The 22,741-nt window shown below is 38.3% G+C and overlaps 1 protein-coding gene across 2 annotated transcripts in view; it reads left to right on the forward strand.

The window, feature by feature from the left end:
* CNTNAP5 (contactin associated protein family member 5) overlaps positions 1–22,741 on the forward strand; it is an 855,278-nt gene that overhangs the window by 298,605 nt on the left and 533,932 nt on the right. The gene's annotated exons all lie outside the window — the stretch shown is intronic.

A 22,741-nucleotide genomic window follows, 5' to 3' on the forward strand; every position in this document is an offset into this window, starting at 1 on the left:
CTCAGTTTGAAAACACAGTATTTGTGTTGGGATCTGGAGGTCCAATTTGGGACAAGTACTAGATAGAATCTGGACCAAAAGAAAAAAAAAAAGACAGACCCAGAAATGGATGCATTAATTGACATTCATTAACCTATTTTTTAATTGATCATTTAATACATATCAAGCACTGTGACAGACAGTGAGGATGGCGGATGAACAAAAGAGATATGGCCCAATTCTAGAGTACCCAGAGCCAGAGTGGATGTGAAGTCGCATTGACAATGATTATGGAAGGCAGGGCCTAGCAATTGAATTTCTAGGTCCATAGGTGTATATGTCAGATCGAAATGGGTCTATGGAAAGCTAAAACAAAGTCAGAGAAAATAGGACTGAAAGGAAGGTTGCAAAAGGGAATGAGCAGATCTGTGGCCATTGAAAGGCAAGATACAGAGAGAATGCGTGGATTGCTCATGTGTATAGTTCATTGGATCCGCAACGCTTGAGGGTACGGGTAAAAAGTGGTGAATCAGTTTAGATATATGCTAACCCCTGGGGGTTTGAGAGTGAAATGAGTTACTTCCTTCAAGGAGTGTGTGGTCCAAGGAGCCAGGCAGTCCTGTCAGCTGACAACCTCAAAGCAACATGGTGTGTACAATGGAAGCAAGAGACTGCAAGTAGGATTGCTGACCAGAGAGATGGGGAAGGAAAGAGGGCATCCTGAAGACCTCGAGGGGCAGAAAAGGAAAATTAATTCTTCACAATGGAAAGGGAGCCATTTGTAAAAGAAGTTCCCACCAACCTCAAGGGTTTTGTAGTTCTATGACTTTGAAGGCAATTAACTAGATCTTCTAGAAATCCTTTGAGTGGGAATGACATAAGCACACAGTTTATGAAATACTGCTTTATTATAGCTCAAGCAGGGTAGTTTGAAAATGAATGGAAAAAGAGACAGAACCATTCATTTGGCAACAGGGTTTCCAAGAATGGGTGGTGAGAGACTGAACTGGTATCATGACTCTTTATATGGAAGGGAAGAAGCATATTCTATGATATGATGGAATCCTGTAAAAGCTTTATCTCATCAATGATATGTGACTCCATGAAGGTTTTGGTGTTTTGTTTTGTTTTGTTTTGTTTTGTTTGTTTCTTTTTAGCCCATAGTGCAACAGGTTAGAAAGTATTAATCTTGGAGTCAAAAATTTCTTCCGACCTCCAAGTCTGGCACTCATTAACATAATTGAAGACATTGATCAAGTCTCTTCTCCTGCTTGGGCTCTTATTTCTCCATAAGATGAAAAAGGGAAATGAGCACATTTCCAAGCTTCCTTCCCAGTTGAATATTTTATATTCTAAGTATTCACATGTCGAAAATAAGGATGAGGATGCAGAAGTAGGAATCTGACTACTTTAACTCAAATTTATTTAGAGTCATAGAAGAAACCATAACTGTCAACGTTCCCTGGAAAGTGAGCTACCCTGATGGGGCCCCATTCCCCTCACCTACCTCTAATGTGGGTGGGGCAATTTAGGGTTTTGTACTGAGACAATATACATGAGCCACACCAGCCAGAAGCTTAAGATTTAAGCACAGCCACTCTGGCTCCAACAATGAAAACACACAATGAGTATAAGGAGGATAAATGCAGATAACAAACAAGTAATAAATAGGATTAAATGTTTGCAGAATATATCAGAGTGGAGTGCAGTCATGGGACAGAGCCAAGAGAACATTTAAGTTTAGACACAAGAGGGTAGGCAAGGAGGCAAGGAGGCGGGTAGGGGGAATAAGGTTTCTTTGTAAGGCTCATCGTGAAGAATGCATTCCTAGTGAGCCTGTGCATGGGGCTTAAAAGTCCTGATAAGCTATGTGCATGGCCTTCACAAAATACATTTCCTCCATGAAGTTGTACTACAATTAGGAAGTTTTCAGTATGATTTTTAAAGCAGCGAGCTTGCTTTTTTGGCTAAAAACTAGTGGCGTGTATTTGCATGTGCAAGTGCACACATGATGGTTATGGGAGTAAACCCCTAAAGTAAAGCATCAAGTTTTTATACATGGCCCCAACTCTGAGTATTAAGCATTTGCTTCACAGAGACTGTGAATCAATTAGAATTATACTATATTGGAAAGGAAGTTTATTAAAGCAATTAAATACAGACTCTGGAGGCAGATTTCTTGGTTGAAATCCCTGTTCTGAAATTTATTATTAGCTGTGTGACCTAAGCACATGGCACTTAGCTTTCCTCTGCTTCACCTTCCTTGTGCATAAAATGAGTATTATAAAAATGCTTCACACACAAGATTGTCGTGAGAATTAAGTAAGTGTTCCATAAAACAAAAACAAAAACGAAAACTTAGAGCAGGGCCTAAGTTTGTGCTCAAAACTGCTGAAAGCTTTAATGGAAAGAGTTTTAAAAAAACATGTAAGATGCATAGTTCTAGGGAAAACAAAGTGTTTTTTTTTTCAGTTAGTTTAATTTCAGGTCCTACAATACATGTTATATTTTGAAGGACAAATACTACTCTCATTTTTCTTATATCATGTAGAAGACAAAGAAGGTCTAGGAACTGTTCTCCTTATAGTGGAAATTTCACAGGGGAAATAATAGTTTCTAAATTGCAGATTTTATATTCTTTTCTGTTCTTCAAACCAGTAGTTTTGTGTTCACTCCCCCTCCCCAAGTGAGGCTCTGAGCTACTAGCTCACCTTGCTCACATCATGGAAACTGCTCATAATATCTTGCTTTTACTCAGAATTCTATGAGCTCATTCAAATCTTGGTCTTAGCCCAGAGCTCTATCCAAAAAAAAAAAAAAAAAAAAAAAAAAAAATCTTCCTTTTTGTTCTCTAAATTAGTGACTTCTCCCTCCTCACCCTTCAGGAGTTTCCCACTTTTTATCACTCCTTTTAAATGCATATAAGCATTTTCCTTTTGCAAGATCTCTCCTCAAAGAAATGCAAATGGATGCAACGATTCAATCCCTGCAGAGGGTATAGAGAAGACTGGAGTATGCAAGACAATACAATTTTTGCTGAAAACTTCTAATAAGACTGGCTGAGGCAAATATTTCTGTAACAGAAATATAAAAGGAAAGCTAGGGAGATCCAGAGGATGAAATTTTTAATCTAGATAATGTGAGAATAAAAGTTTTCGTGGAAAAGATACTGTTGAAATTGAACCCTGAAGATGGGCATGACTTGGTTTTATAGATATGGTAGAGGGGGAGGAACCTCCCAGTGGGTGGAACATCATGAGTGGGGCCAGAAAAGGGGTGGATAGTCAGAGGGGTCCTATTCCCAGAACAGCCAATGACCCCTTCTGTCTGAGACTTGGGAATGCATGCGGGGGGTCAGAGTTAGATGAGGCTGCAGAGAAGGGAAGAGCACAATCCTCTTGATGGATGCTTTATACTTTATTCTGTATTATCTGATCATACCCCAACTTTGAGAAGTAAATTTCACATCCATTTTACCTGAAGGAAATCACTGGAGTGTTGAAAATCATGCCAAAGATTGCTCAGCTAGAACGTGATAGACCTCTTTGGCTCCTTCCATCCTACGCTGAATGGTCAGAAATGTTTCAATAATGAGTTATATTAGGTCGTTGACCTTTTTGAAGCAGGAGTGTAATGTGATTAAAGCTGTAGATGAAGATAAATCCTGTAGAAGTCTGTTGACCAGCTTGGAGAAGAGAAAGAAAAGAGGTGGGAGACCAGTTGTGAAAGCAATATAGTCATACAAGGAAAAGTAAACTTGGGCCAGAAATACCTGAATACTGTGGGAAAGGAAAGCAGAGGATAACTGTGTGTAACCTTGCAGTTACAAAGGCCTTTGGATCTAAGGCAATGCAGTCCTTTGACTTTAAGCCATTGAAGGTTTTGTTGTAGCTGGTAGAGTTTGAATGCACTTACCTCCTACAATATTTTAACTATGTCAGAATATGTATTTTAGTCACCTCCATTATGGGGTGGTCAGGCAGGCTTCTAAGATATAATATCCTCTCGCTCATATTTTGCTCTATTCCTGTGACCCAAATAAAAACTCAGTGGAAACCAGGACAATATTGTAGCAAGCTCATTATCAGTTGTGTGGAGGTGGAGACCTGCTGTCATTAGCATGGGGGAGGACAGATGCTAAAATCTGACTTTCCCAAAGAGGAATTAAACAGCAGATTGAATAGGGGCTTAGAACTGAACAGAAGTGGAAAGAAGTCTTATGAAATCATCAGCATTCATAAGTAAAATAATGTAGTGGATGTATTTGCAATACAGATCTAACTCTCTTCATATGTCCTTACGTTTATGTAAGGAAAAATATAAATTTTAAAAATAACCATTATTTTTCAAAGTGTTTTTCATATCCACCATCTCATTTACTCATCATCATAATTGGAATAGAGCAAAGAAGAAAGTGAGGACCAAAACGCCGAATGACTTTGCCAAGATACAGCCAACATTCTTCCTGATTCAGTATGGCCTCCTTTCCTTTTTGAATTCAGTAAAATGATCCTCCCCCCCATCGAGTTCTAGCTTTTTTCCCACCCACTCACATACATTTACTCAATCAACGTGAAGTAGTTACTAAAACAGAAATAGCAGTAAGGAAAATACCAAGTGTCTTGACCTTGCTATACTCTGAAGATGACAGAGCATAAGACAAGTTCCAAACACGTGGATCTGTTGGTTTTAAATCAACAGCTTGCCACACCAGTGAGTTGAGATCAATTTTAAATCGTACAGCAAATATTTTTCTATCATAATCATGTGTTAAAGTTTGTGACTGATTTACTTTTTAAAATAAACTAAGGTACATTCAAGGTTATCTCAATAGTATCTCTAGAATAAATATTACTCTCACTCACTTGCTTACTTGAATTCCAATGTATTTTCTTCCGTGGGCAAAAAAAGCCTGGCATTGTAGTGAACAAAATAGAGAAATATTTAAAACTCCAGCACTGGAGAAGTAACTGTCACTGAGCCACAGTATGAGTCTTGAAGTTCAAAATTATTAGCAGGATTGCGAGTTGTGATTGTTATGGTTAACTGGTTCCTTCTTCATTTTAACCATGGATAGATTTTTAATCTGGGAGAAAGTAAGTTGGAGGACAAAATAATGTCCTGTAAATAATGCATCAGTATTACATATGAGTATAAACACTACAAGTGTATCAATTAGCAACAACACAGACCCTATGACTCGAACATGAAATGCAAAGGGTGACATAGATGGACATTGTAAAAGTGCTATCAAGTTAATAACATGTTAAAATGTGTAAATTCTACTGATTATAATTTTAAAACATAAACTACAAGTGATTATTGTTTAAGACTTGCTCTTCTAATTAATATTAGGTAAAGTGGAATGCTAGGGAAGAATATCAAGGTTTGTTTTTAATAACTGAAATCATAATTACTTATTAAATAAATTTTGAAGATATTCTACTGATTTCAATACTGAGATGCTTGTAAATAACTGTATATAGCATCACTAAAATCCAGTACAATAAGATAATACATTTGTGTTGTTTTAAGCCACTGAGAGTTTGTGGAAATTTGTTACCTCAGCAATGGGAAACTAATACATTTGTCAAAGTCTGAATGCTTCTTTAACTTTTTCTCAGCCCAGCCTTCTGCTCTTTAGGGGGACCCCTGGCAGAAGAAAAGCTATGGCTTCCTTAAATGTTTATTGTTTCTCTTCCTTCCTACCCCTTCTTAACTGGTGAACAAGAAGGAGCCCTGAAGAGTGAAGGGGAAAGATAAAAAGAAACTTCTTAATGGTTGATGGTTAAGGGCTGGTCACTGACTCCCAAGGAAGCCTCCTGGAGCAGGAGTTCAGGTCCAAGAACACTTCTGGAAAAACAGACAGATGAGAGGAGGGCAGGGAGAGGCTTATAGAGTTCCACAGAAGAAAGCTGTGAAGCAAGATCTGATTCCTTTTATCTGTTTTCCCTCAATTAACTATGTTTGCATTTTTGAGGTGAGCAGGGATGGCCAAAGGCTGGCCCATCATTCGTACATCTCCACGGTGAGGGTACATGGTAGCCTGCTCTCTCACACTTACCTTGTATTCAGGGTGTCCTACTTCGGCTGATATTTCTACTTAATATCACATACCATTTAACCCAGACACTTTATCAGCTGCTAATTTAAAATTAACATTGTAAATAATGCCCTTTCCTGCCATCATTTTAGGCATTCAGAAAGGTGAATATGTAAGTGTGTCTGTATGTTTACATATACACTCAAATGGACACAAACAACTCACACTTGTAATTCGTCCTGCTTAAAGTTTTTACCATAAGAGTCCACATACTACTTCTACATAGACCCTTACAGGAGGGAAAACGGAGAGTGAAAAAGACGTGCATACCTGTGCCTTCCAGAATTCGTGATCTACATCCTTAAAAACACTTGCTATTGTCTGTTTTTTTGGTTTTAGATTTTAATCATACTACCTGGTGTAAAGTGGTACATCATTGTGGTTTTGATTTAGATTTCTCTAATGACTAAGGATGCTGAGCATCTTGTCATGTGCTTATTGACCATTTGTAGATATTCTTTGGAGGAAAGTCTATTCAAATTATTTGCCCATTTTCAAACCGGGTTATCTTTTTATCGTTGACTTGTAATGGCTACGGGACCCATATCAGATATATGATTGCAAATATTTTCTCCCATTTTATGAACCATCTTTTCACTTTCTTATTATTGATTTTTAATCCACAATTTAAAAAATAATAAAGTCCAATTTCTCTACTTTTTTTTCTTTTGTCACTTTTGCTTTTGGTGTCATGGTAAGAAGTTGCTCTCTAATCCATATTTACACCATATCTTTTTCTGAGAGTTTTATAGTTTCAGCTCCTACATTTAGGTCATAGATCCATTTGATGCAAATTTTTCTGGATGGTATAATAGGGAGATCTAAATATTTTCTTCCGCATGTGGAATCCAGTTGTCCTGGCACCATTTCTTGCAATGACTGTTCTTTCTCCATTGAATCATCTTGGTATCTTTGTCAAAATCAGCATAAGGGTTTATTTCAGGACTCTTTTTTTTAAAGATTTTATTTATATTTATTTATTTATTTATTTATTTATTTATTTATTTATTTATTTATTTAAAAAAGAGAGCATGAGATCAAGAGTGTGCCTACACACACACACACACACACACACACACACACACACACACGAGCCAGGGGTTGGGGGAGGGCCAGAGGGAGAAGGAGAGAATATCCAGCCAACTCCCATATTAGCACAGAGCCTGAAATACTTGAGACAAAACCAAGAGTCGGAGAATTAACTGACTGAGCGACCCAGGGAACCCTATTACAGGACTCTTAATTCTATTCCATTTATCTGTAGTTCTGTCTTTATTCCAGGACCACACTGTCATGTTTACTATAGCTTTGTAGGAGTTTTGAAATTGAGAAGTATGAGTTTTCCAATTTTGTTCTTCTTTTTCATTATTGTTTTGACTATTCAGGGTGCTGAATTTTAGTATCAACTTATATATTTTTCCAAAAATAAAAAAGTCCACACTTCAGTAGGGATTGCATTGAATCTGTTGATCAACTCAAGAAGTATTGCCATCCTAACAATATGAAGTATTTCAATCCATGAAAACAGTATGTCTTACCACTTGTTCAGATGTTTTATTTCTTTCAACAATGTTTTGTAGTTTTCAGTGTACACATCTCATACTTCTTTTGTTAGCATTTTTTTTTACTATATTGTAAATCATTTTCTCAATTTCACTTTCTGATTGTTCATTGCTAATGTATGAAAATAAAATTGAGCTTTTGTATGTTGATCTTGGTTACTAGTCTTGCTGAATTCAATCTCTACAGTGTGTGTGTATGTGTCATTCAGGGCTTTTTACATAGAAGTTCCTCTGAGCTGTAAACAGAGATAGTTTTACTCCTTTCTCTCCGATCTGAAAACATTTCATTTCATTTTCTTACCAAATTGCTGACCTAGAACCTACGTGAATCAAAGTGAGGAGAGGGGCATCATTGTCTTGTTTCTAAATGTAGGAGAAAAGCTTTCAGTCTGTCACTATTTAATATAGTGTTGGTTATATTTTTAGTAGATGCCCTTTATCAATCTGAGGAAATAGGAGACATTTTTAAAGGGATTTTCTAATAATAAATCTTCATTTTTAATTATTAAAAATGCATGATGATTATATTAAATTTAGAAAATGCAGACATGTAGAAAGAATATTTTGAATCAATCATCAGCACACTACATAAACCGAACCATCGTTAACGTTCAATCTGTCACACACCAAGAGGAAAATATTAGACTTCAAGCTTTGTCCCTAGTTTTCACTTTTGTAGATAATATTTTAATTAATATATTTGTGTACATTACATTTTTACCATTATTATGAATTATTTTTGAAAGATTTCTAGAAGTTGTGCTTTAAGATCAAAGAACATAAATAGTGTGTGTTTTCAATTTCTTATCTATCTCTGTTATCTATTTGCTATCATTTGTCTATCTGTCATCTACCTATCTCTCCCTTTATCATATATATATATATTAAGTATCTAGCTGCATATATAATTTTCTCTATATATCTATGTATGTAAATACATATAAAATTAAAATTTATTTTCAGGATTTTTTTTAAGATTTTTATTTATTTGACAAAGAGAGACACAGCAAGAGAGGGAGGAGGGGGAGTGGGAGAGGGAGAAGCAGGCTTCCCGCTGAGCAGGGAGCCCGATGCAGGGCTCCATCCCAGGACCCCGGGATCATGACCTGAGCAGAAGGCAGATGTTTAACTACTGAGCCACCCAGGGGCCCCTATTTTCAGGAATTCTTGTTTCAATCTATACTCTTCTCAGAAGTGTGTGTGTTCATGCTTTGGTATCCTATAAACATTTGGTATTATCTTCTCTTTATTTTAATATTTGCTAATTTAACAAGTAGAAATTGTATAGAATTGTTGCTTTGATCTGGCATCTCCAGTTTAAAATGTTACTTTGAACTACATATTTCCCAGATTGTGTGAGCCATTCAATTTTCTCCCTTTATGAATTGTTGTTCATGTCCTTTACACCTCTCTATTAGGTTGTTAATGCTTTCTCTTAAGTTGTTTGAGCCCTGTATATAATAAAAGCACCACTCCTTTGTCTACCATAACTATAAGAAGACTGACTCTTTTTAAAATATTAGAAATTATACTTCCAATTAAGTAGCATTTCCTTCAAAATAGTCACTATGGGAAATTACACTTATTTTGATGATATTTCCATTTATTATAACACTGTGACATATTTTCATTGTAGAATGACCTTACAATCTCTAATGCAAACCATAGAATTAACCAAGCCTTTTTCATCATTGTGAACCCAATTCAGTGTAACCAGGTTGCTCATTCACCTATTTCCCAGACTTGATTTTGAAATGACTTCTGGCTATTTCTAAACTAAAATCCACTTTGAAAGGATGAATATTTGCTGCTATTGGTAGCATCAAAAAGATGAGATCTTAGTTCCAAAGTAAATTTGTTAGAAAGAAAAAGAATTATAAACTCTTAAGTAAGCTTAGAATTATCAGGAAAATTTAATCTCCTCCTACCCATGACTACTTGAAATGTTAAAATATTCCTTATGCTGTCTGATACTTTTAAATACCCATGTAAATATGCATTTTATAGAAATACAAATGATTTGTTCCTTTTTTTTTAAGATTTTATTTATTTATTTATTTGACAGAGAGAGACACAGCAAGAGAGGGAACACAAGCAGGGGGAGTGGGAGAGGGAGAAGCAGGCTTCCTGCCAAGCAGGGAGCCTGATGTGGGGCTTGATCCCAGGACCCTGGGATCATGACCTGAGTGGAAGGCAGATGCTTAACGACTGAGCCACCGAGACGCCCCTGTTCCTTGTTTTATTTTTTTTATTTTTATTTTTTTTTAATTTATTTGAGAGAGAGAGAGAATGAGAGAGAGCACGAGAAGGGGGAGGGTCAGAGGGAGAAGCAAGCTCCCCGCTGAGCAGGGAGCCCGATGTGGGACTCGATCCTAGATCTCCAGGATCATGACCTGAGCTGAAGGCAGTTGCTTAACCAACTGAGCCACCCAGGTGCCCGCCCCTGTTCCTTGTTTTAATCCCTCATTTCTTCTTGTCAGTTTTTACACCTCTACACTCATAAAATGTTGGTGTTTTCTTTTCACATTTCTTTAACAAATATACTCAAGGCTATCAACATTTTCCACATCTCTTAAAAAACAAATTTCAATATCTAGAGTTTGTGAGGAGACATGACTTTAGTAACTTTAAAAAAGAATAAGAAGATGTGATTTTTTTTTTTGCTGGCTTATCTACAATTTCTGGATCAATTAATGGAAATTTATTGAGTCTATATTACATGTAAGATTCTATACATCCTACCCAGATGCAAATGCTTAAGAGTAAAATGCCTGGACCCCCAAAATACACATAATGAAGTCTTTGTGCATTCTAAGAAAGTAGCTATGACTGTTTACCTTATGGCCTTGTCTTTCAAAGACTTCTCTTTCAGTGCTTTACCTGATATTTTAAAAATACAGACAAGCCAAGCTTTTGTGTGTCTCCCCAAAGAGACTCCTGCCCTGAACATCATTAGAAATGTTTCCCTTTAAACTTTCTGTTTTCCCAAAGACTTCAACTTACACTGCCTTATACTCTTCTGTATCATCCCCAGACTTCACCTTATCTGTACACCACAGATAGTGCCTTTGATAGTTACATTTCTCTAGAGAAGAGAACAAGTTTTGAACATCAAACCAAGAACTTATTCCTTTTGGGGGTTGGGGGAAGTGTTTGCAGAAGTGTCATAGAAAAGATGTTTCTTAAAACCAAAGATATTCTTTACATTCTTTCCCTAACACTTTGCAGATCCTTGAGAGTGTCCTGGTTTCAGAGATGATCCCTTTCAAGGCAACCTCTTTCTGTCACCTCAGTGCTGGGGTTAATGTCAAGACAGAGGCCAAGTATTGGGATAGTTCTTTCTGTTCTGTGGCTACATGCCCCATCTTTACTGTCTGTCCACCATTTGTCAAGCTCACTTTCTGTGGCAGTCAGGCAGGTGCCCCTGGCAGTGCTCTCGTTGGTGTGATAGAAGCATCATGATCTCATCTCTAACCTCAGCCACAGGCAGGGAGACCAATGAAAGGTGCAAAGCATGGGTTCAAATGAGTATAATAAAAAATCTCATCTGAATGATTTTTCAAGGCACAAAGTACATGTTGATGGTTGGGGATTGGAGGAAGATAACAGAACAAAAAAGATTGAGGAAGCAGAAAGAATAAGAGGAGCAGAAGGACAGTCTTGAAGAATAAGAAAGAATTGTTTTCCCACATCTGTTGAGTAATCTGTCTAGGTATAGTTAAAGGATCTGGGAAAATTGTATACTAATCTGTAGTGCCAAAGAATATTTTGCTTGGTATTAAAGGAGATTGACAGTTACTCATTCATCAGATGTCTATTATATTACTTATAATTAATTTTATAATGATAATACATAAGTAAAAGGAATAAATACTCAGCTCTAAAAGCTGATATTTACATGGAGGAGTAAATTAGTACCCAATTTAATATGGTAACTACAGGGGTAGAGCTAGGGAAGAAACACAGAGGAGAGGTACACTGAGCATAATCCTGGGAGTAGGGGAAGGATTCCAAGAATAGGCAACACTGACCTGTAGTAGTAGGATGAAGTTATAATTCTAGAGAAAATTTCTGGAGAACGCCAGTGCATTTCTGCCCCTGATGTACAAATAAGAGGTTCACACAAGACAATTATTTGCTACAATGGCCTTTCCTCATTTCACCAAATCCATCTGAAATAAACATTGTTATGAAGATCCATTTTCCTATGACACATGATGTTTTCTACTGGTTGTCATACTGAGAAGAAAATTATAAAGGGAGAAAGAAGGATATTAATATTAAGCATGTATTATGCGTGCAACACAGTCTTACCCATGGGAAGTCTTTATATCAGAAGACCATTCTCTACATGAATATTTCACACATGAGGAACTGAACCTCACTTTAGTTAAGCAGCTTACAAAGGGTACATATAGAAGGCAAGGGCTGGAGCTCTTCCTAGCACCTTGGAAACAGAGAAATGCCATGTCTGGAGGAAAGACTCTGGTCTTACAACTACTGGTTGGGACATCTGCCACTAACCAGTTGTGCAAGTTAAGGGAGTCCCTTTCTCTAAGCTTTTGCAGCTATTTTGTAAAGCAAGGACATCAACCCAAAGGTGCCGTAAATATAGAAGTATAGAGAAAGTTTTGTGGGTTTTTTTTTTTTTTTTTCTGGCATCTCTAGTGAAAACTATGATTTTATAAGCACATTTCCGGATAAAAGTTTAGGTTCCAGGGCCTAAATATAGGTTGAATTTCTGTGCTTATGAGACAAAAGAAAAATATTTGGTGTTGCTTCAGAGTGTGAGTAGAGCCAGCAGGATAATTGAAAGCTGGAAATCCATGAATTGACCCTTCCTTCAAACTCCACAAATCCTTGGTAAAGTTATTAAACTCATAAAATACTTGGGTAAAGGTGTTCACTTTTGTTTTCTTTATAATACGAAGAAAGACCAATAAAGTGGTTGCGTTTCAGGCCTGGATCAAGGTGCAGCAGAACTGAAGCAAGATGTCCAGTCATAGAACATAGACAAAGAGAAAACCAAAAGGGAAAGAAATGTGCTGGACCCTCAAACAGCCACAGAGCTGGGTTTTTAGGGAAAAGAGAGACTTAACTGATGTCTTGCAAAATGCTACAAAGATCACAATAGATGACAGATGGAGAAAACATATTTTCAATGTAAGATAACACTACCTATGATCAATTATGATCAATACAATGAGTTTGATGTGCTGTGCCTCATTCTCAGGGACTTAGGGTGTTGTTAGGAATCTAAGATCAGTCTTGGACTCTGTCTTTCTCAACTTCTTACAAAAAGAAAAACAGAGAGAGAAAGAAAGTGAAAGTCAGAATAGCATCTAAGAAGACAATGTGGCATTAAACTTATTCCCTGAATCTCCCTAAATCAGTCCATGTTCTCTACTCTCCATATATATCATCTTTCTCCTCATCATTTTTTCTTTCTTTTCTGTATAATTTATATTTTCTAAAAGAAGTGAGTGATAATTTCAAAACTTAAAAATAGACATTTAAATATATGTGTACAAAAAAGGATCAGAGGATAAATGTTCTAAAATCTATACAAAGTCTGTTTTATTTTGGAAAATGGGCCAACTAGGTGAATTTTTAAAGTCTACTATTCTTATTTTCCATATCCCTTTAGGGAATAGGTATAATTGTGGCCATCAGTGGAAACCTCATTTTGATTTTATAAAGAATACATAACAAAAGATATGTACAAGCTTTCAAGCCTTCTTTTCCTACTCTTAACTTTTGCAAGAGTACAATTCGTGTGCAAGAGAATATGCTGGTGGAAGGGAGTAGAGGCGGTCAGTGTGATAGCAAACAGTCCTACAGCAGCAGCACCACTTCCGTTCCATGGAAAGAACTTTTTCACATCAACTCTTGGTGCTACATGAGCCAACTTCGATAGAAAACCTATGAAAGCTGAGTGACTTTACAGTAGTCCATCTCATCATAAATGTATGATCTTTACAGCCAGGGTCCATTTTTATTTTCCAACTTATGAGATCTAAACACAGAGATGAAGCTTGGATCTCTCTAATTTGTGTTTACTAGACATGATAAAAAGCCACAGATATCCAAGAGGAGGGAGGGTATTTCCATGGTTGGAAAGACTGTAGCTGTGAGCTTCATTTTACATTTGGCATATCCAGTGTCAACAAGGACTGATGTGATGCCAGGATAATGTATCTGCCAATGACCTGGAAGTATCTCTAGCTTTCCCTCATGAATTTCATAATTCTGTAGATGTTAAGAGTAGGTGATAAATAATGCTTGCAGATGAAACATAAACACAATTTCCTCTCTCTAAGCCTTGGTAGTACGGATCAGTATATTATGACCAAATGACAGAATTAAGATTGTTGCATGATTTGAAAACTATCTTTAGTAAAACCATTATAAAATATGATAAAATCATAACAAATTCTTTGAAGATGTAAACATTAAAGATAATATCTTGTTTCTATTAAAATATGTACACATTCAATTATTTTAGCACTTCTCTTTAGAAATATCCTGACAGATGTTGATGCATAGAAACCCAACAACTTAAATTTCATGAAGAAGAAACAGTTAAGTCCTACTGAAAGCAGTATTATGTGCCTATGAGTTTCCAGAATCTTATCTCTCTGTTTTGTTTCTTATCATAAATTCAACAAGTAGTTCAGCTTACTTTTATATCACTCGCAATTATTACAAAATCTAGGCTCCCGGTCTGATTTCTTTTTTTTTAAGATTTTATTTATTTATTTGAGAGAGAGAGAGATAGGAGAGACAGAGCAGGCAAGAAAGAGCTAGCAGGAGCAGGGGAGAAGGGCAGAGGGAGAGGGAGAAGCAAACTCGCTGCTGAGCAAGGAGCTGGACCTGGAGCTTCATCCCAGGAACCCAGGGATCACAACCTGAGCCTAAGGCAGACACTTAACCAACTGAACCACCCAGGTGCCCCTGTTCTGATTTCTTTAACCATTGTTTACCTCAGTAACTTTGGGCACATCTTTGAGCTTCTCTACCAGGAATGATTTCAGTGCATAAAGTCAGCAAAAGAACACTGGGCTGTGAGGGAATAAACATCTTAGCAACCCGGCTGTCAGTTTTAATTGTTTCAACCCTCCAGGTCCAGGCTTAGGTTTGACCATACTGAGAGTGCTCCTGTATCTCCTCGGTCCAGCTCCATTAACTCACTCTATACTTGACTGCATAGCAATGGATTTTATGTCGGGCAAGCACCCATTGCATTGTCAATAAGTAACTGACTACATTTGATTTGTCTGTACATATTCAATCACTGTTCAATATGTTTTTATGACCACACCTACTGTGTGTCAGTCAGTCTTTTTCTAGGAGTTCAAGATACAGCAGAAAACAATAAAAAACGTGGCTTATGGTAGCGTGAAAAAAACAGACACTAAACAAATACACAAATAAGTTTTACTCATTTCAGTTTTATGAAAGGACTATGGTTATTTGTAATGCCTTACATTAATTACCCTGTTGCTGGCTATCAATCAGGATATGTGCAGATGTAATTCCACTATAAATCATATTTTGTCACTTCTTTCTTCATTGTCTCCGTGGATACCTCAGCCTTTGGGTTCTCCTCTTGTATTGGTGGTAGATCCTTATAATTGATTGCAAAATTAGTTTCTTTTCTCCTACTTGATCTCAACTATTCTCATATTCCCAAATATATATCTCCAAGTAGACCCCCTCCTGACCTCTAGACCCATAAGTCCACCTGCCTTCTCAAAATCTCCCTTGTAAGGACTCAGCACTCCTGAAACAAAATGACTTCCTCTCCAAACTGGCTCCACCCTCAGCCTTTGAAATCTTAGTGGATGGCAACTCAATCCTTCCAGCAGCCCCCAAACCTTAGCTATACCCTTGCAACTTTTCTCTCCCTCATATAACTCATAGTAATCCATCAGTTCTTCCTTCAAAAATACCCCCCTAACTTCCACCACCCCATCACTACCCCTTGCTCAAAGCCACTGTCACCTTTCCTCTCACAATGTCATTGCCTCCCTCTTTATTTCTCTGCAATCTATTCTCCACCCAGAAGTCTGAGGCAACCCTTTATAGCTCATGTCAGATTATGTCTCTCCTCTGTTCAATCCCAAGCAGTGGCTCCCGATTGAACTCAGAACAGTAAAAGACAAAGTCCTTAGAACTTTGGCTTATAAAGACATACATGCTACACATAACTTCCTGAGACCTCTCTGGTCTTGCTGTTCTTTTACCCCACCCACATTGGCTGCCTTCCTCCTGCTGGAACACACCAGAGCCTTTGCTCTGGCTGCTTCTTATTTCTGGATCACTTCTCTGGTAACATATGGCTCACTCTCTACTCCTTTAAACCTCTGCTCAGATCTCGCTCATTCAATAGATCCTCCCATGATGAACCTCTTTCATGTTGCAAACTGTCCCCATTCACCTATGACCTCTGGCTTTCCTTACCCTGAATAGCTTTTTCTTCGTCCATAGCACCTGTACCCTTCTATCATACTATTTCATTGACTTCTGTTTCTGTCTGGCTAGAATCTAATCTCCAAGAGAGCATAAATCTTTTTCTGATTTGTACGTTGCTATACCACAGATGTCTTGAAGAATATCTGGTACAGAGTAGGTACTCAAGGAACATTCAGTGAACAAACAAATGGATGAAAAAATCAATACTTAGTTATTTTTTTAATTTCTAAAGGAGGAAACTGATGCCATAATATTGGTTAATTACCCGAATTAGGATCCTTAGACTACTCTGAATTCAGATAGTGACTGCACTAAGTAGAATACCAGAAAGAAAAAAAAGAAAGGTACAAGAGGAGAGAAAGGAAATCAATGATGGATAATACAGAACTTTGGTTCTAACAGTTGTGAGACAAAGCAGTTAATTTCTTAAGGTATTCTTCATCACCTCCTTCCTTCTCACATGGTGTATAGCACATGGTAGCGACAAAATAAATGTTTGCTGAACTAAACTGAAATTCTAGAAGAGATATGAATTAACTACCAACAATGACCACAAAGTTGATATAACACTAGTTAGTGGTTCTTGAATGGATTTTTCCAAGAAATATTAAAAATCCTAATAGATATTCCTTACAATAGGAAGAATGTTAATGGGGAATCTGTGGGGAATCTACTTGGGGGAATTTTTGCATACTTGGCCACTTGTTGGAAATGCATGATTCACATGAATCAAGTTAGATTTCAGGGTCATATTGCAACAAGGAAACTAATTTAGTAAACTTTAGCTAATTATTTTCTGAATGTCTCACACAGCATTGGTGCATGGTGTTGGAAACATTGGAAAGGGTGGTCTTGAATTTTTTCTTTCAATAGTAACACTACAGGGAAACAGAACAAAAGTTAGACTTTAAATTCAGACACCTGAATTTAAGCTCTAGTTTTACTACTTAGAGAAGTTTTCCTGGGAAGTCCTTTCTACTTTGTGAGGCTCACTGTTAATCTGAAACATGAAATTGTTAATGAACTTTTTCACCAGATGGTTGTGGGAATTATAGGGGCCAACTGATAGGCTTTCCCTTCCTTCTCCTCTTTATTCTCCTCCTCCTCTTCATTAAGCGTTATTTCTTTTAGTCAAATGTATTCAATGTAAAAGTTTAACAAAACACAATCACACTCAATTCTAATCAACACTGAAATTTATGGGGGAAGACTGGCAGTGGCCATCTTGGGGCATTCATAGGAAAAATAATGCAGGTGAGTATCCTTTATATTGCAAAGTCTGCAGCCTCAGGAGAAGGAAGCCAACCCTGGGCTGAAGCCCTGGTTCCAGAGAAACTTTCTCTGAAGAGAAGTGGCAGCCTGAGCTTCACACAATCTTACTTCTCAAATGTTATTCTAAAGACAAATCACGGGGCGCCTGGGTGGCTCAGTCACTGGGTGTCTGCCTTTGGCTCAGGTCATGATCCCAGGGTCCTGGGATCAAGCCCCGCATCGGGCTCCCTGCTCAGCCAGAAGCCTGCTTCTCCCTCTCCCACTCCCCTGCTTGTGTTCCCTCTCAAGCTCTCTCTCTGTCAAATAAATAAATCTTAAAAAAAAAAAAAAAGACAAATCACAGCAGCAGAATTCACCAGCCATTTCTTCCTCCAGGAACATAAGGACATACTCCAATTACAAGTCTAATAGAAAATGTACCTATCCTCACCAATAAAATATTTTAGTTAGGATTATTGATTTAAAGCTATTCATTTTCTGGACACTCTAGGATACCCTCTAATCCTCTGTCTTTGGAAACTTTGTAAGGTCGAGAACATTTCCCCATTTTCAAAATGCAGAAATTGAGGCTTAAAGAGGACTAATAATTAATTAGTCTCATGTCACCCGGATCATCAGTGGCTGAGTCAGGATTCAAGCCTTCATCAGTCTGCCTCCAAAGTTCATAGTCTTCAGATTTTTAATTATAGTCAATGGCAAACTTGATATATCACTTCTTAAAATTTGTTAGTACCCCCCAGGACCAACAGGAACCCCAGAGCAAACGGAGTAAGAGCTAGGAGAAAACAAAATGTGATGTTGAAATCTCTATGCCTGTGAACGGAAAATTCTTTGTGATATAGCTAGACTGAAAGTCACGCATTATATATTCATGATTTATCCTGGATTACCAGAAGGCTGCACACATCTCCTTTCATTGTAGCAATAATAAGGAAATGGGATGTCTCTGGTGTTTGATTCTCACCATGATAGTTTCATTAATTCTGAAATTAGCAAAATGCTGGCAGAAGAGATCAATATCATATGCAGAATAATAATTGCTATACCTGGCACACATACATGATAAAGAACCAGCACAGAGATTGTCTAAGATTACAGAAAACGAGGCAGAGTGACATATTTAAGGCCATGACTCTGTGCTCATTGTGTTTCCTCTTTACCAGATACAACATGTCCCGTATTGAGGCACAGGAGTCTTTACTTGTGACTTGGTTTTTGTTAATGTCTTTATTCTCAGGATCTAGTTAGTATTTGCCACATAATAGGTTCTGGATAAATATGCAATGTTGAATAGGTCAATTAATATTGACCAGCATGTGCATATGCCAGGGAATTAGTGCTCCAGACTAGACAGGTAGACTGGATGTTGGTCTTGTTGCCTGGGAAACAGACTTTGGAACAGAGATTAGTGTGTAGGAAGATTATTGGAAGGCGCTTTGGAAGTCAGGAGCAGCTGAAGGGAAGAAAAGGCAGCATGGCTAGCCAGAGGGAGAGGCTGGGCTGTGATGTAACCATAGTCAAAGCCATAGCCGAGCTCACAGAAGCTCTAGACCTGGGAGAGCCATCGGAGTTGTCCAAATTGAGAAAAGGGGGCTGAGCCTTACTCTAGTCTCTCACAGATGTGGACCAGTCTTAAGGTGCAGACCCTAGGGAGGAGACATGACCTTGGACAAGGAGGTTCTATTCCACCAGGGCAAATCCCAGGGACACACCTAGCCAAAGGCTGTCTATTGCAACATCCTCATCAGCTGAGAGAATGAGAGTCTCAATCCCGAGTGGGGATTGGGCCCTTAGGGCTCAGGACCTATCACAGGTACCACTGGTAACGAAGTCAATGTCGTGAATGAGTCAAGGTACTCATTCTTTACACAGTCAGAAGAAAGAAAAAAGTATGGTTGACCTTTGAACAAGGTGGGGGTCGGAGCACTGACCCCAAGACAGTCAAAAATCTGCCTATAACGTTTGACTCCTCAAATCTTTACCAATAGTATACTGTTGACTGGAAGCTTTACCGATACCTTAACAGTCCCCTAACGTACTTTTTATGTTATAGGTATCTTATTCTGTATTCTTACTATAAATTAATCTAGAAAAAAAGGAAATGTTGGAAATGGGAATACATTTACAGTAGTGTATGTATATTACTGAAAAAGAATTCACACACAAAAAAGACAAAGACAAAGAATTCACATGCAGGTAAGTGGGGCCGGGGGCGGGGCGACAGAGGGGTGAGGCTGCAGGGAGGGACCTCACCTCGGGAGGGCTCTGGACCACAGCCCCCAGAGCCTTTGCTAACCAGTCCCCTGAGGCCTGCCAGCAGCAGCTGCCTACAGCACAGTACAGCTGCCCCATCTGCCTTGAGTTGTACCACCAGTCCCGGGCTCTGGCACCTGAGACCACATGTGAGTGCTGTGGCCCGTTGGAGGTGGCAGGGTGGAGGTGGGGCGCTGCTCGGGACAGGTGACCAGACCTGGGAGGAACCAAGGCCTGAGACCGCCCCAGTGCATCCCAGCAGCAGGCCTGCGGAGGCCTAGGGCCAAGGGCTCTAGGGCACAGGGCAACCAGCGCTGCGCCATCCCTGCCATCTGGGAACGTTCTGCATCAGCCTAGCCCCCTGTCCACCAGTCCTGGTGCTAGACCTGACCACCCCAGGGGCACTCCCCGGGGACTTTCAGGCCGGCCTGGGCCTGGTCCAGGGGCTGCTAATGGCTGGACCACACCTCCTGGGCACTGAGCGGGCAGCAAGTGCCACCCCTGCACCGGTCTCCTCCATTGGATCCCTTGGAAACTAGGTGGGTAATTGCAAATAAATGCCTGGTGGCTCTTGCTGTCACCTCTTAAAAAAAAAAAAAAATACTCCATGTTTAAGTGGACCCGTGCAATTCAAACCTGTGTTGTTCAAGGGTTAATTGCAGTTAGAAGTTCAGAATGACTCTTTATGATAATTATTAGTTTAAGGTTGGGACTTTTGCTTCCTGAACAGAGACACATGCATTTGAACTGGTGAAGGCAGAGAAGGGTAAGGAGAAACCTTGGCCTAGGGGCTGGAGGCTTGGTTTCTGATTCCAGTCGTCCACCTGCAGCATGATCATACGCACACTACTAGCCTCCTGGCCTCCATTTCATATCTGAAAGCTGTATGTTGGCAAAAATTGATTTCTGAGGGCCTTGGGTTTTAAACTGTGCTCCCTCTGAACCACAGAAAGGATTTGGCTCCCTGATGTGATGGAAAATTATAAAATTCACAAAACCTTCTAAAATGCTAACTCTTTTATTATGGCTATTTAATGACCTTCATTCAAAGAGCAATTACTTAGGGGAAGAAATCAATTCTTAGAAGGGGACTAACAGATAATTTCTGAATGCACTTGCTTTTCAGCACTGAATCTGAGCAGGTATTTTGTTCCCGTCAAATATATATCACATGCATGGTGTGCAGCACAAATCTGCCAGTGCTTTACACTGCATGGTTTTCAAATGTGTATTTATAATTCATTTATATGGAACAATAGTTGATTTTTTTCACATTAAAAAATGTAAATACTGGCAAAATTCCCTGACTAGCCCATGTATTAGCCTTTTAAGCTTATATTGAAACAAACAGTTGTAGTGATAAATAGCAAGTTTGATTGGTGAAATACTAAGAATTAATATAAGGGAAACACGCAAAGATATACCTTTAAAATCTACCTTCCAAAACTTGATCATAATAAGAGCTATGCAAAATGAAACTATGCTCAAAGCCATTTCCCCCTGTCTGATTGGCATACAGATCAAAAGGCTTTATAACACAGTATGCTGGTAGGGGTGTAAGGAAAGCCACTTTCTCAGCTTTGCTGGTCAGAGTGAAAATTGGTGCAGCCTCCAAAGAAATCAATTTGGCGATATCCATCAAAGTTGCAAATGTGCACACTCTCACCCAGCAATTTCATTTCTAGAAATTTATCTTAGAAATATACATCACATGGGCAAACTAATGGAATAAATTAGTTTACAACTTTTCCTGTAATAACAGAAGAATGGGAGCAAATCAAATTTCCATCATCAGTAGAAGAGTGAGATATAATTGAAAACACAAAGATATTAAATAGAATAAGGAAGTATCTTATATGATGATATGGAAAGATATCCAAAATATATTATTCATTGAAAAAAGGAAGATGTAAAACAGTTTATATAGGGTAATATCATCTGTGTAAAAATACATATCTTTTTGGTATAGGCATCAGGTATCACTGGAAAGATACAGAAGAAATTAGACATTGTCACTTCTGGGCAAACAAGCTGAACGGCTGGCAATGCATGCAGGGTTGGGAGAGAAATCTTTATTGAAAACCCATTCACCTTTTAGCCATGTTTAAAAAAGTGCTTAGCCATGGGGAATTAGTGTCTGTATAAACCAAAAACATTGTTTTGGAGAGCTTAAGAAAGCTGGTAGTTTGAAGAAAAGCTGATTTAATTAGAAAGGGATAAGAGGGAGAAAAAGAAGGGCTGTGGGAACTTGGTAGCCCCTGCCTGGATGAGCCTGGTGGTTCCACTGGGTCTCAGGGTTTTCCCAGAGCACTGGGGGCAGTGGGGAGAAAGCATGATTCTTGGGGAAAGGGAACAAGTGAGCTACACTTGTCATCCCGTTGTTTCAGAAGAGTCAGAGACTCATAATCTCAGTGTCTTTGAAGGATTCTGTATATTTGCACAGAAAAAAATCTTGGACACTACTGAACCTAGAAGAAAGATAACTTGAGTAGAAATCAGGAGATACTAGTTCTAATTGCAAGCAGTCAGTTATGTGGTTTTAGTTGTATCATTTAATCTCATGGTTCTTAACTCTTGCTAAGATTGGATATAACTGGAGAGCTTTTAAAAAATATACCCATGCTGGAGGCCTCACCTCAAACCAATTAAAACAGAATCTCTAACATAGGCACTGATATTTTTAAAAAGAGTCCCAAGTGATTTCAAATTGGAGCCAGGGTAAAAAAACTTTTTTTTTTTTTTCTTGCTTCAGTTGTATAACTTGTCAAATTGTGATTTCTAAGCATCAAATGAAATAATGATAATAAACAAACCAATAAATGGTCAGTGACACATTTTTACTCCATAAAATGTTCTAAGAATAAGGAGACACTTCTAAAGAGTTTGCCACAGTTATCAGCACATAAAAAGTGTTCAGCAAACGGTATATATACATATATTAAGTGTATGTTTTAAAAAATGTCGATGGGACAAATGTAAGGAGGTCCTATTTACACCTGTAGCAATTATACTATATGCACAGCAAAATCCAGTAAAAGCAGTTTCCTCAGGCTTAGTAGAAAAAGCATCAAATTAAAAATCAGAGCCGTCTTGGGTC

Source organism: Eumetopias jubatus, unplaced genomic scaffold (genome assembly GCF_037043125.1).
Source record: "Eumetopias jubatus isolate StellerSeaLion01/CBP00866 unplaced genomic scaffold, mEumJub1_p1.0 scaffold_3, whole genome shotgun sequence".
Classification (NCBI taxonomy): domain Eukaryota; kingdom Metazoa; phylum Chordata; class Mammalia; order Carnivora; family Otariidae; genus Eumetopias; species Eumetopias jubatus.